This window comes from Aulostomus chinensis, chromosome 7 (assembly GCF_037954235.1).
Source record: "Aulostomus chinensis isolate RoL2024-O1b breed Wild chromosome 7, RoL_Achi_v1.0, whole genome shotgun sequence".
NCBI lineage: Eukaryota > Metazoa > Chordata > Actinopteri > Syngnathiformes > Aulostomidae > Aulostomus > Aulostomus chinensis.
In genome coordinates, this window is record NC_141326.1 from 18,614,957 (window position 1) to 18,629,465 (window position 14,509).

Consider the following 14,509-nt stretch of genomic DNA (forward strand, 5'->3'; position numbering starts at 1 on the left):
GGTTCCGCCTCTAGAGGGCTACATTATTCTCCAGCGATGGAGATGCCTTCCTGAGCAGCTACATTCTCATCTCCAGCTAAAACTTATGTCACTGACATCAAGGCTGTCTTGCTGTGTTTCTGCAGAGCCCCATTTTGTTTTACAGCAAATGTCTGTTAACACACGCTCATGAATTGGAAAGGATGTCTTAAATGTGTTATAAAAAGGGATGGTTGCCAACGTAAAAATCCCACTGGCTTTTAATGGAGGGAACTCATGCCACTGCTAACTTCCAGGTTAGCCGACTAATATGTACCATCTCTGCAGCACTCTGTTTCCCGTTGATAAGTAAATAGACTACATTCAAAGTGAGGTGGTTAAACGCATTATACATTTTCTGCTGCTCAGGGTCTCATGGCTGCATTCTCAATCATCTGCTAACTACTGCATACCTTGTCATTATGTACTACATACTGCCTACGCATCAAATACTCTGCCATTAACAGCAGACTGTTCCCACTGTGGTAGGCAGAGTCAAAGTCACTGGTCAACTTTCTACATCATGCCTTCAAATTAAACGTATTGCACTTGTTGATGGTGTGATTAATCAACAAGGTTTTATCCTGAAAATAACTGGGAGTGAGTTTCTTTTATGGCTAACTTACCAACTTTTGACAATGTTGTAAATTGTTGTAACAGGCATAATTTGGATCAAGTGACCATGAGTATATTCACGCATACTCCTGACCTTGCTCCTCCATGTTACAGTGGATCACCTGTTGTGGTACATAAGTAAAATCGATTTTGATAACTTATATGCATTCGACTGTAGGAACACAAAAAGAAATTTTCACATTTCACTACAGTGGCATTTAAAATATAGAGACATAATTTCAAAATGTATCCTTGATTTGCCTCTTCACAATGCTCCCCTACTGTTGACATGTGCGTGCTCTCACACGCTCTTGAGCCTAATCCAACTCTCTCACACCATCTCTCCTCCTGACTCAACCTCTTGTCTCCTCTGCACTCTCTTGGCTTCTTGTGTCTGTGTGGGCCATCTGAGGTAAATGTGCCAAACTGCCCTATATTTAGGTCACACTAACAACACAGCACAGCCCAGCTTGGATTCAACTCAGCCAACTTTGACTGCATTCACATACAATAGTGCAGCTGAGGACACAGCATCAGCTCTGAAGTCATCACCATGCATCATGGGCTAACTGCACGATAAACATGACTATGCACGTCAGATTTCGGTGCAGCTGTATGTTTCTATGATTTGAACAAATACTCCTAAAATCAGGTGATCATGTTGCCTTCTGAAAAAGGTACGAGGGCTCTCCGTTCATGGCATTAAAAGTGACCTGGCTCTTTAAGAAGTGGCAGAGGGGATCACGGTGTGGGAAATACAGTGCACAAGGACAGACTGAGCAGCTGCTGTCACTTTGAATGGCATCACTTTCAGTGGCATTACCACTGGCATGAGGTTGCTCTGTGATTGGGAAAGCTGGACAGAATAGCCCTCAACTTCATTGCATTCTGTAGCCAACTACTGAAGTTATCTGATGAATCTATGAAAGCACATCTCAGTGAACAACACGTCTTTAACGTGGCTGCATCATATCTGAAAGGGACACCTTCATCCAAAGCATTATCACAAATTTTGCATTTGCCATCACAAAATAACAGAATCAATAACTTCCTCCAAAATTTGACCTATGCCCCTTTAAAATCTCCAATGACAAAGAATGATATTGTTCTCTCAAGTATATGACTGGACCCATGCTGTGTCCCACTTGTTGTTTCATCTGTCAAAATATACTTGCTTCCACATTAAGAGGGCAGCAGTGACAAACTGGCAACGTGTGTGTGTGTGTGTGTGTGTGTGTGTGTGTGTGTGTGTGTGAGGCAGAGAGAAAGAGGAAGCCTCAACTGTCAAAGCAAATCAAGATGCACTAATCTGGCGTGATCTGCGACTCTGCCTCATCATCAAATTGGGTGTGAGGTCTTGGGTGTGGTTATTAAGGACACACTGATCTTAAATGGGCCTTCTGCTTGCTCGCTGATTATTTCTTGCCAGGCAGCTGTGGATGAAATCACTGAGCTGTGACAATGTACTCAAGTGATGCAAGTTTAAATATTGCATGGGCTGTGTTTTTAGGTAAAACACTACTCCAAAAAACAGCGAACTATCATTGATTTCAATGGCAAAGGGTCTTATTAAACTGCATTAGAAGTGATCAAACTTTCATGGCTTTTTTTTTTTTTTTTTTTTTTTTACTTCTCTCTACTCAGCTAAGAAAAGCATCAAGTAATCACTACAAACTAACCGTCTGTCCAGCTGGTTGGGGGTAATGCAGAGATTACTATAATGCATATTTAGTTGAAATGAGGAAATGAGGGTCAGTAAGGGCAAAGTACAGTCACAGGTTACTTAGCTGATGCTAGTAGGAAACAGACATGCCGGTTCAAACTAGAATAAGCATGGGCTGAGTGTCAGGACCTGTTAGAGGTTAAGAAGCACTATCCCACTGTTTACAACCATGTCCGGGGGTGCCTAAAGTCCCAACCCCCAACCTACCTTACCAGCAACCTCTGCCCTATCCAGTTTAGCCGTCTATGGGGTTAATTCCATGTCCTGGAGCTGAAACAACAGGATCACAGCCACAGCACTAATACTCAATAGACACTGACCTACTTTGTTGGATTATAGGAGGAAAAAACTGATCCGCTGCCCTAATGCCAGCAATGAAAACGATCTAATGGTCCTAACTGCTCTGTTTAATCTGAAAGCATGCTCATGTTATTAATTTCTCATTATGGGAATGCAGTTCTGCTGATGGGATTAGATGACTGCTGTGGCTCTCTTTCACTCGGTGACCTCCCCACAGAAACACAGAGTCTAAAAACCATCTGGCTGGACACTCCTGTCATGTCCCTTGTTTATTTGTTTATGTCTCTTGTGTGTGTGTGTGTGTGTGTGTGTGTGTGTGTGTGTGTGTGTGTGTGTGTGTGTGTGTGTGTGTGAGTGAGTGAGTGTGAGAGAGAGAGAGTCTGTGTTTACTCATCCATGTTAAGATTTCAAAATAATCTGCATCCGAGACAGCAGAGGGGCTGAATCTTTGTGATTATGCTTTGAGAAAAAAAAACAAAAAATTTTCTAACAAATGTTGGTGTTCTGCCTCTGGAGAGTTTTTTTTTTTTAAATCTTTTTGATCATTAAAAATGTCCTCTTTTCTCTATCTGGAAGTGTCTTAAAAGTGTATCACTATCAAACCAAACCTCATTTGAGGCTTGTATAAATTACCTTACATCTTGTTTCTTGCGATGCAAATTAATGCTCAAATGGATGTAGAGCGCCCTTGGCTGGTTGTACATCCAATTTGAACAATCAAAATCTATTTTTCTGGTCCATTACATCACCACCAGGGGGCACTTGTTTCCTCAAGCATGCAGTGTTGTGTTTGACAAATTGCCATTGTAACACATGTATTCAGCAAGGGAATATGAGTGGGTTTACAACCAGCCTCCCACCGACCCATCCCCAACTCTGTGTGCATAATCTGCTATATCATGACAGGCAGCAGCTGCAGAGGAAGAGATGCTTGGAAAATATGACCCCTGGTTCGCACCCTTTCACTGAGTACAACACATAGTGGTCAAAATCAGCATGATGTAAATATACACAGCTGAATACACGCATAATCAATAACGGTTTACTCAACACATTAAATGTCTATAACTGTTGTTCATTTACTGCCACATCACTGGAAATAATAGTTGTTTTGTCATTTGCCAAAGGTTTTAATTTCAAAAACAGCTCAGATCTGGAATAGGGGCCAACCTACCTGGCATCGTAATGACAGTTTTACAGGGATCTTTGCACACATATTTTGATTAAAATGAGAAATTTAAATTTACTGACGCAGTAATTTACTCGCTTAACGTGTTTTAATAACTTAAGAATTTTTTTAAATCGTATCTATATTCATTGCACCTTTATCAACAAATCAAAGATGATCTTTGATCTACACATCCAGAGAAGATTGTAGTTAGTACTTTTATTACCAACCCAGAACATGAATGAAAAGAAACCATTCAAATGGCTGATTAAATAAACCTAACACAAATGTGATGTGTTATAAATAATATCACCCCAAGATTCAAATATTCCTCCTGCTTTTTTTCTACTTCGAGTGATTCAATTGTTACTGCCCTTGTACTTCCATTCAACAAAACACATCTGCTAAATTGCACAACAACCAGACTCATTCAGATCTATACTTTTCTTCTGTCAATGTTCAATTCTCATCCAAATTCTGCACTTTTGTTATGTCGCAGTTTTCTGGCCCACTTCTTTGGGAAGGTTAAATAAATGTTTACAATTTCAACAAAACTTGCACGACCTTTCCTCAAAAAGATCTGGCAATTTTTTCTTCAGTGTTTTCTTTGTGTCTCACTGCTCAACACTGCCCCCCATGATTTCCAGTGGTACCACTCCATTTGATCTGTGCTCAGAAGCTTAAGGAAAACAAGCGGACGAAATGAAGGCAAACCACAGACAGAAGGCCTTGTCCGTTCCTTATCATAGGTAACGTTGAGCATAAATGAGCCTTCACAGCACATGTACTATGTTTTAAAAACACTAATGCTATGTAAGCTACTAAAGCTACAAGTCACTTTAGTAGGTTTCACACATTATACAGATTGATTACCTTACGTTTACTTACCATCAACTATCATTGGCCAATAATAGAAAATATAGAGAAGAACAATTTAAGTTAATGCACTCAAAATCAATGACTGTTGTCATGACATTGACTGATTCATCTCAAAAGGGTGAGGTTAAAGTGGTTATGGCGTCTTCACTGTGACTTGTTACAAACAGTATGATTTTATGATGTAATAGCCTTGTGATGCTATACTCGAAAGGATCACATCACATTTCATGAGTGTGTAGGTATGGACCTAACAGGCAAAAGATTTGAATACTAGCAAGCTTCAGTTAATTAGTAAGTAGTGCTACTCAGACAATATTTAAGATAAAAAACATGCATAACAAACAGGTGATTATTTTTATGAGTTCATCGTTTCAAAGACGTGCCAAGATCAGCCACTGATTGTGTCGTCGTTTTATTTATGATCGCTATTTTAGAAATTTGACAGCTGACTTTGACAGTGGTACCCTTTGCTACAGTTACAAAATAATAAAATCAAATAAACTTAGCACAGCGATTAAACTTGAGCTCCATGTACAACTCCGGGTATTAACACACACCTGCCAGCCAATCAGAGAAGAATATTCACCCCTTATGTGATATGAAGGAATAGAATTAGAGCTGTACTTTTTATTGCTCTGCTTTTTCGCAATCACTAAACCCATCAAAACCTGTTTGTTTAATCTTCAAATGTGATGAACTGCTCTCCTAAGCATAAAATACACAAATGTGCTGTTAAACAAATTTCAAACATGACATTTTTTAAAAGCTCAGCTGTAATAGGTACCTATATTTAAAGCTTGTACCTTTAAGTTCAAAGAGTAAACCCCGGGGGTTCGCGCTATAAATTATTTGCAAGGGAAAAGGCATGATGCATCTTTTAACATGTGCAGTCATTTCAGAGTGCAAAACCTACAAATGTCATGTCCTCTTAGGATCAAAAGTAATTGGTCAAGCTGCACAACATGGCACAGGGGTAACGAGGCAGTTTGCCACTGTAAAAGACTCAAATGACATACTGTGTAGCATGTTGGTGAGCTAATAGACCCCATCGCACAAGGGTAGACCAAAGTTTCATTCTGTCCAATCACATTAAGTTAAAGTGGCTGGCTTGTTTTTCCAACCGTAAGCAACATAATTTTCCTATTCTACCTGGTCCTTCTAAGCTACTTTACTATGTGTTTATCTATATTAATATTAAAAATTATTCTGCATGAATATCAAGTGTGAACAGGCATATTTGTTTTTGTTGCATCTCATGAAATCGCTGTTCGGTAATGCAATTACTGTATGTTCGCAAGACAGAGATGAACACAACATGGGATAATTCATTTTTTTCAAGTGTTGTAGGTGAGCTGAAGGGTGACACTGAAGTGTAAAGGCCATTTAGAGGGCCAGTAAGGGGTGGGGGGGGGGGTGGAGTGTGTGCATTAGGGCTGGCTGACGGAGCAGAGTGGAGGGTGCCTGGCAGCTGCAAGGAAGAGAGGGTGACAACAAGGGAAGCAGGTGATGTGCTCCAAGTGGCCCTTCACCACTTGGTGCGCTTCTTTATACCCCTAAGAGATCAGATGTCAGGTCTGATGAGTATGGCTCAGATGACACTGCAAATGTAATTCCACTTGAAATGAGGTTTATGGACACTTTTTTTTTTTTTTTTTTTACATTTCCATAACTTTTCATGCTTTGTAAGGAAAAGTTCATATTTCCATAAATATAAACAGAAAAATCCATGTCAACATTTACATGCATGTATTTAATGAAAATTAAGGGCACGTTACGTGGTTTGATACAACATGAACACTGCAGTAAATCAATAAGATTTTTCTTCTCTTCACAGTAGATCCGAACTGAAGCATCTCTACTCTAATATGCAGCAATTTGTGAAGCAAATTTCGCCAAATTTCCAAAATTTTTCAAGCGTAATTTATTTTTCTAACAATTTTCCAGGCCTAAAAATTCTCAAATTGCATGACTTTTACAGGTTTTTCTTGACTTGAATAAATTCAACATGTCCTACAGTTTAATTCCATACATCCAATAATGCACATAGTTTTATACATGTAGGTTTCAGAATATCTTAAAATGTTAGCACTATGAAAGTAAAAAGAAAACTAGGGCTTGTTCTTTTACTCACACGTCTTTACACACCTCTCAAGCATAAATGTCAGATGGAATTCTATGTACCTGAAGTGTATAGAGTACAACTTTTAGCAGATAGTTGCCCACTCAGGAGTTCATTAGCTTAAATACTAATACTTAAATACTAATACTTCTAAATGATGTGAGGCAACAGCGTAAAACTAAAATGATCAGTAGAGAGTATACTAACTTTGAGGCGGGCTGTTAATGCGGACATTTAATTTTTGCAGGAAAAGAACTTTGCGTCAAATATTCAAGCCGATGTCGCAGACAGAGGAGCTGCTATTTGAAGGTGACGTTGATGCCGCCTCATAAGAACTTGACTGTCACCCTCCCATCATTTGATAAGTAGGTCATAGGACTGTACGTGACCCAGACATGGGTCTCACCCCTCAGGGTCATGGGCCAGTCAGGCATGAGGTGCCAACTGAGCGCCTCTGATTTGACTCCCAGTTAGGTGGCCTGCGCGGAGCCCCTGAGATGAGCCCCCGGCGTGCTCTCTGACACAAGGACCAATGTGAAGGGAACCCCAGGGTTCACCCAGTCACAGTCACATGTCTTGGGTAGTTCACTGCAGTGCAGACTGACACCGCTGCTGCACACTTTCTCCATCTTATTGGCTTTTCTCATGCTTATGACATTGAAATATGTATTAGCACCAGCTGTCATTCATAAGCAGTGAAGACAACCACAACAAATTCAAGCCACAGTTACGCCAAAACTCTTAAAATATAATAAATCAAGCAAAACTGGGGTTAAAAAAACAACAACTTACCTTTACAGACGTAATCTTGAAAGAATTGTAATGTAACAGATTTGAGATAATATGTTATGGTAGATGCAACACTTAAGAAAGATGTGTTTTAATTGACCAAAAATGATATCAATATTGTGCTATGCAGTGTATGATAGCGTTATATATTGATTCTACACAAAAATTAAAATGATGTCAATTGCTTATATTGAAATATATGAATGGTGTTTCCTACGTATTTAAATTAAGCTTGATGAAAGGAGAAAAATTGTATGTATGAATGTATAAAGCATCTGCTCTTTGCTTGTCATTTTGCTCTGACAGTTGCTCGCCATCATGCCCCCCAGGCTCCCACATCCACTATTTATATTTACAAGCAAGTTCATTATGAGACCCTTCTTGTGACATTTGCCCGTATCAAATTTCTGTTAGTACACAGATCATAACTCACATTGGCATCATACAATTTCTCCTGCTTTAAAAGTTGAGATTCCTTGCTAACTGCCCGTGTCGTGTTGATGATTTTGGGTTTCATTTCTTTGTCCTTCCATTCATTTCTGTTCAATGCTAGTGTCAGAGCGTGCAAGTGTGTGTTTGTACTTTTGTCAGTTGTCTTAAACAGAGTGAAATGTCCTCAGTCTGATGAGGCTCATCTCAGCACATGTATAAAGCAGACTGCAAGGGCTAAGCACAACCTGTTCAGAGACATAAAAATGGTCTCTTAGCCAAGAAAGTCCAAAAGCAATTGTGACTTACCAGCCTGGGGAACGGTGATTGAAAACCACGCAGCAGAAATGGGATGATCTGGGACATCAGTCTGTCGTTGAGGCCCCCTGCAGTGACACAAAATATATTTACAGAGCTGGTTCTGTTGCAAGAAAATGTTGGAAACGAGGACGTAAACAACAGCAACACAATGCAATAGAAGAAGGGTCATGATGAAAACATGGCAGATGTGTTTTCTTAATGAAGCTGCCCAACAGCAAATTAAGTCAGGAGCTAGACACATCCAGCCCTTAAATAAATGCTGCTTGGCCATAAACTGAATTAGAACACAATACTAATGAATACAAATGACCTATAACCTTAAAAATGAATGCATCATAGTGCGCATCATTTATATTGATTTTTGGAACACTTCAGTAGTGTCCCAGTGCTTATCTCACATTTAAATGCATCTCATGTGACGAATTACAATTTAATTAGATGAAGATCGCAGTTAACAATGCAAGGCTAACATCGCAAAATTTGCACATTACAACTGGCACATATCCCAGCAGGGACGACTCAAAGCCTTCACTTAACTTGCCAAATTCGTGGAGTATAAATAATAAAACCAATTAAGATTTTAATGTGTGCAATAAAACTGAAAAACATAAGAGTAACATAAAAATGTGTAAATCAGTGAGTTGGTTCCTGTAACAACACCACATGTACTTTAGTTTACAGTCCTGTGAAAGCAACAGGAGCAATAATGGAAAACAACCACTAGAGGGGAGTATTTTTGACACAATGATATGTAATTAAAAGTAATTTTTTTTTCAAAACGTCTTTGGTTTGTTTTGTTTTTAAGTATAGTGCCAAAAAAAATGAATTATTCCTGACTAAGCAAAAATAGATCATTACCAGCTAGGTGCAAGCTAAGATTCCAGTGCTATCCATCAGATGTTGTCAGCAGTATGATGTGTGTCCCCTCATCATCAAGAACAGGGAATGTTTAGCCAGCAAAACTGACATGTAATGCAAAGTGTCATCATGACTACAATAGGAAGACAGTCGTTTTTTTTTGGCAAAGGGGCGTAGGTGGAGGCCACAGGCTAATAGCAATGAGGGATTTGTCAGTCATCCCAGTATTTAATAATCCCTTGCTCTCCATTTTCTGCTGTTTGTTTATATTAACCTGTGGTTGAACCCTCTTTAGTGGCAGCCTTTTCTGCCAGAAAGTTCAGTGAACATTCAGCACGGAAGCAGAGAGCATGTCATCTCGCATTTATTTGCCCACAGGGGAGGTTGCAGCATCCAGCAGTGTGTGTGTGTGTGTGTGTGTGTGTGTGTGTCGCCCTCTCCCTCTCACACTTGCTCTCTCTCTCCCTCTCACACACATTCAAACTAGGTGAGCGTCTAACACACACATTTTCCATACTGATGGTGCATGTAACTGAGATGATTGCATACAATGCCCTCACTCTGACCTCGCCTTTTCACTCATGCCAAATAATCTCATCACACCATGCACTATATCACTCCGCTTCAGAGCTCTGCTAAAGCTATGAGCATAACGCAAAGGAGAATATAAAGACATTTACTAATTTGTAATATTTGACGAAGATATTTGGTTGTTACGGGACATTAATTGGTCACAAGAGGAATCTAAACATCTGATGTGTAAATGATTTTATCAACAGTATCAAGCAGGTTGTACAAAGTTAATAACAAAGCAGTTTAAGATTCAACTAACAAGAAAAAATTCCTCTAATATTCCTCTTGAATTTTTTCTTTTCTTAATTCTAGTGATTGGGAAACCAAATTATAAATGTCATATGTAAGCCTTTTTTGATGACTGATTGATTGATGAACTGCAATCTGGCTGCTTTTTGGTTTAAAGTGTTGAGATAATACGGATATATGGTTAGCAGAAGTGAAAAACTGAATTTCATTTTTTGATTGTATTTTGGTAGTTTTACATTACATTTGCACGTTCCGTCCTAGTCAGTGTGCTGCATTGTAACAGCTGCTTGGCTAAGTTAACTTGTGTCTTTTTCCCTGATGAAAATTTTGGCCGCGTATGAGTGCAGGACCCCTCGAGCCATGTGATATACAGAGCAGATACGTAAGCTCTAGCATAATGAATTCCAGTGAAATTTAATATAAAAGTAGACTGAAATTAACCTCAAATATTAAACCATTTTTGTATTTATTGTATTTATGAGATCTTACATCGGCACAAGCAGAAACAACCAGATACTAATCCATAAGACTTTGAGAGAAGTGTAAATTAAAAACAAGACACGTTCTTTTCCTCACATGTATATAAAACCTCTATACGGCCAAATAAATGCTTCAGATGAAAGGCGATACTCACAGCAGATATGAACTGCAGTCATGAGTCTGACTGTGATGCAGCACTTTTCTCTTATTTCACTTTAATGTGTTAAGGGTTATATTTTTCTGAATACATAATACAAATATCACCTTTTCTGATCTTTCTCAAAGACGCCATGTTGAAAGAGAGACTCTGTGAACACTTAGTCACTGCAAACTACTGTACACTATGAGTCAGATATATAATGCACCATTTTGATAGCTTCATCTAATAGGACATGCTGTCCCTACATGTTAAATCCCTGAGATAACTGAAATTAATCTGATGTAATATTTTTGTTTTTCATTGCAACAGGAGACTTATTAAGCAGAGACAAGAATGGGATTTGTTCCTACTTACTCACCCTCCGTATTGCAGAAAAGTGGGACTTTATTTGGGTAGTTTATGAATGGCATTCAATGGAAAAACAAGACTACAATCCTTAAAAAAAAAACATAGCATCATAGAGCAAAGCATTGGATTTGGAAACTGAGTTAATGGCAAGTAAATTTTCCAACAGAAAAGCTAACATCTTTTCCTAGATGGTGGAACTGCCAGCAAGATAATACCTTTTTTAATTTAATATGATTGTTTATTTAAAACCTTTATAAATTGCTGGTCCTAAACGGGTTCTTACACTTTTCCTGAATCAACAACAATGCAAGCTTACATGCCTAAAATCATTAAATTATAATCTGAAACATCTGACTGTCTTATTATTACAAATTGGGCAAGGTTATTTCTGTAAATCTTCCTTGCCCGGATGGTGGGGGTAAAAACCCATTAAGCATGTGTTCAGTCTTTACTGGAGAAGTGAGTTTCATCCTCATTAAATACATTTTATTATCCCCATTTATCTTGCTGGCCCATTTCCACTCAAAAAAAAAAAAACACAAACAACAAAAAAAAAAACACAGCTTAACCTGGACCAGCTACTGAACACTGGGACACCCTCCACTAAATACCCTGAGAATTTCTCTGCTTGATCATATTGAAACAGTCACAATGCTCTCTCTTAATTTTCACAGGTAGGTTCAGAGTCAGGCTCTGGGACACCAGGGATTTAATACAGCACCTTTTAGAAGATCGACATTAAGATTCATGAGGGTGGAGCAGGCTATAGTAGTTCATATGTGGTTAACATATACCCTCCAAGGCTAGGGGAGTGATTAGGGGTGCTGCTTTAACAAAAATGGAAAATAGTGAGAGGTGAATGTATTTCAGGATGCTATCCATATTGTCATGGTTTACATATTTCACTAACAGCTCAATTATACATTGTCATCTGTGTTTAAAGTTAAGAATTTGACCATTGGATTTTCAGAAATGAAACATATACACAATATCTCTGAGTAGTTCGAGACAGGGACCGGAAGCTAACTGACTGGCTTCAGCAGTTTGTTGATTTTCTTTATGACGGCTGAAAAAAATATGGCTCACACAATTAACAACTGCAGTTTAGGGATCAAGAGTTAAGAAACATGGAGCTGCCACCATCTGCACTGAAAAAAATAAGAAAAAAATAACATGGAGGGGTAGACATGTGGAGCATGACCTGCGTGGACTGCAGAGGGAGTTGGAGGTGAGCGACATACATCTTGGCCAATTTAAGTCTGTACTCGTCAATGAAAACACTGAGGAGACTCACTGGGTTCAGTTCCAACTCTGCATTTTAAAACTTGACTCAGTATTTATAATCTGCAAAGCATCTAAACTGAGGAATCAGTGGATTAAATACCAAATACATCTAGAAGCTGAAGACTGTACGGTTCTTACGCTGCAGCTTACATTAGCCAGCCCTGAAGGACTGAACAATCCACAAAGGACAAAACTTAAATTTGATATCTGATATCAACTCAAGGTAAACTAACACTTGTGTCAGTTTTTGAAAAATTAGTAGTACTAACACAACACATAACACCCAACTTTAAGTGCTGCATGATTCAGTGAAAAATTCATACTGGCATTATTGTGTGTAATACTTCAATTTTCAAAGATAATAAATTAACAATAGGTATTCTAGGTCTACTTTGCTTGGTTTAAAAAAAAAAAGGCACAAAATGTATTGTCAATTTTGAAGTATTTTTGAACTTGACACCAACATCAAGTACCTTTAAAAGATTTAAAAAAACACTAGTTCATGGTTTAGTAGAGTTTTCAAAATTCAAACGCTTTACTGAACTGATGTCATAGCAATAACAAAAAAACGCCATTTCTTCACCTTTGTAATCGTAGTACTGCCTCATTTTGGAGACAGAGGATACTACTGCAGAACCATACTGAATATTTTTTAAAGGCATTCTTTAATTCAGTGTTTTAATCTTAAATTTAAAATTGTTTCAGACAGTCGTGACCTGTGTTCTCTTGCCTCGCTGTCATGCCTGTACAACTTTCATTGCGATCTTCTGGGATGAGCTTCCTCTTCTTTAAAGCCCAGAGGTGATGCTGGATGTGTGATGCCTGCATTACCCCAGTACTTCCATGAGGGGTTAAGTGAAGGTAGTAAAGGTTTGTTTGCTTTCGTATTGCTCCCTGTCGTCACCAATAGCAGCTACAATATGTCTTGAAAGTCAACTTATAAAAGTTTTATGAAACTCAGAGAGCTTAAGTGATCTTCCTCAGCTCTGCGGCAGCCTCGAGCGCACATGATGTCTGCTTATATTAATTTCATGGAGTTTAAGAGGTCACCAAACTCATTTGGAGAGTCTTACTCATTTATGAACTCCGCAACCCTTCTGTTCAGCACTGCTCTAAGCTACTGGTCTTGAAATGCTTGAAATTTACATGGAAAGCTATATGGTTATGTTTCTAAAAAGTGTAGTGCATTTGGAGTTTAAAGTACATAAGGTTGAAAGGAAATGCTCTTTAAAATGACATTTACCTGTGTTTTAATGAAAAGTAAGGTGAGCAAGCGGGTGTTTAATCTGCTTTGTGTGTTGGGAATTGGGTAGCTGGAGCTGGGGAGGCAGGGTTTAAGATAAGGGCTTTGGGGAAATTGGTTTATCCAATATTCAGAAGATTTTCAATAAGACAATGGTTTTCTCAAAAAAGCAGCTTAGCTGGAAAGAACTGAAGCCCTGAGAGTGAAACTGAGTAAATGAGCTCCTTCCTCACAGACTGAAACAGAGAAAATGGAGCATTCCTTTCAATTAAAAATTAAGTTCAGGGACTAAAACAGGAAGTGGTTAAGGCTCAGCTCAAAGGTTAATCGTGCTCTCCTGCACTGACCTCCCCTCAGAGCAGTTTGACACTCAGACTGCGGACAGCTTCACTGTCCACCAAAGCCCTTTGAAAGCCAGTTTGTGGCAGTCGTACCTCTGTAGCGGATCTCCCAGCGAGAGTGTTTAAAACCAATGAGGCCTCACATCTGTGCAGGGACTGAGCATGGTCAGCGGGGTAGTGGGTGATTAATTGACGGTCACATCTCACTGACTGCTGCCCACACCGCTTTGATGAAGAGGGATTAGGTTGTGCACCACAGGCTCAGCTGATAATAGGAGAGCGAAAAGGAAATGCTCACGTCACGCTCCATGACAAGGATTTCAATCAAAGAGCCACTTCATTCAGAGGGCTAGGACTTTTTTAAAGCGACTAAAACCTTGGCTTCCTGCACCCTTGTTTTTAAGAGGGAACTGTGTCAGGATTACAAGTTGGCATCTCTCTAATTGGCTTTATGATTTGGAGGAACCTTTTCCTCATCAGAAATATAACCTCTATACTGCTAGCTCACCAAGTAATCCAATCTTTGAACCATCTCCATAAATCTGTGTATATTTCCAACATAAAATCAATTTCACATTCGTCAAATTAAAATACACGTTTTCTTCTGATTGG

At 38.9% G+C, this 14,509-nt stretch overlaps 1 long non-coding RNA gene across 2 annotated transcripts in view; it reads right to left on the reverse strand.

Annotated features, from left to right (window-relative positions):
• LOC147258857 (uncharacterized) overlaps window positions 1–14,509 on the reverse strand; it is a 138,644-nt gene that overhangs the window by 105,898 nt on the left and 18,237 nt on the right. For both annotated transcript variants that reach the window (XR_015117083.1, XR_015117082.1), the window contains one exon: window positions 8,350–8,426. This is a non-coding gene — a long non-coding RNA (uncharacterized LOC147258857). The remainder of the gene's footprint in view (window positions 1–8,349; window positions 8,427–14,509) is intronic.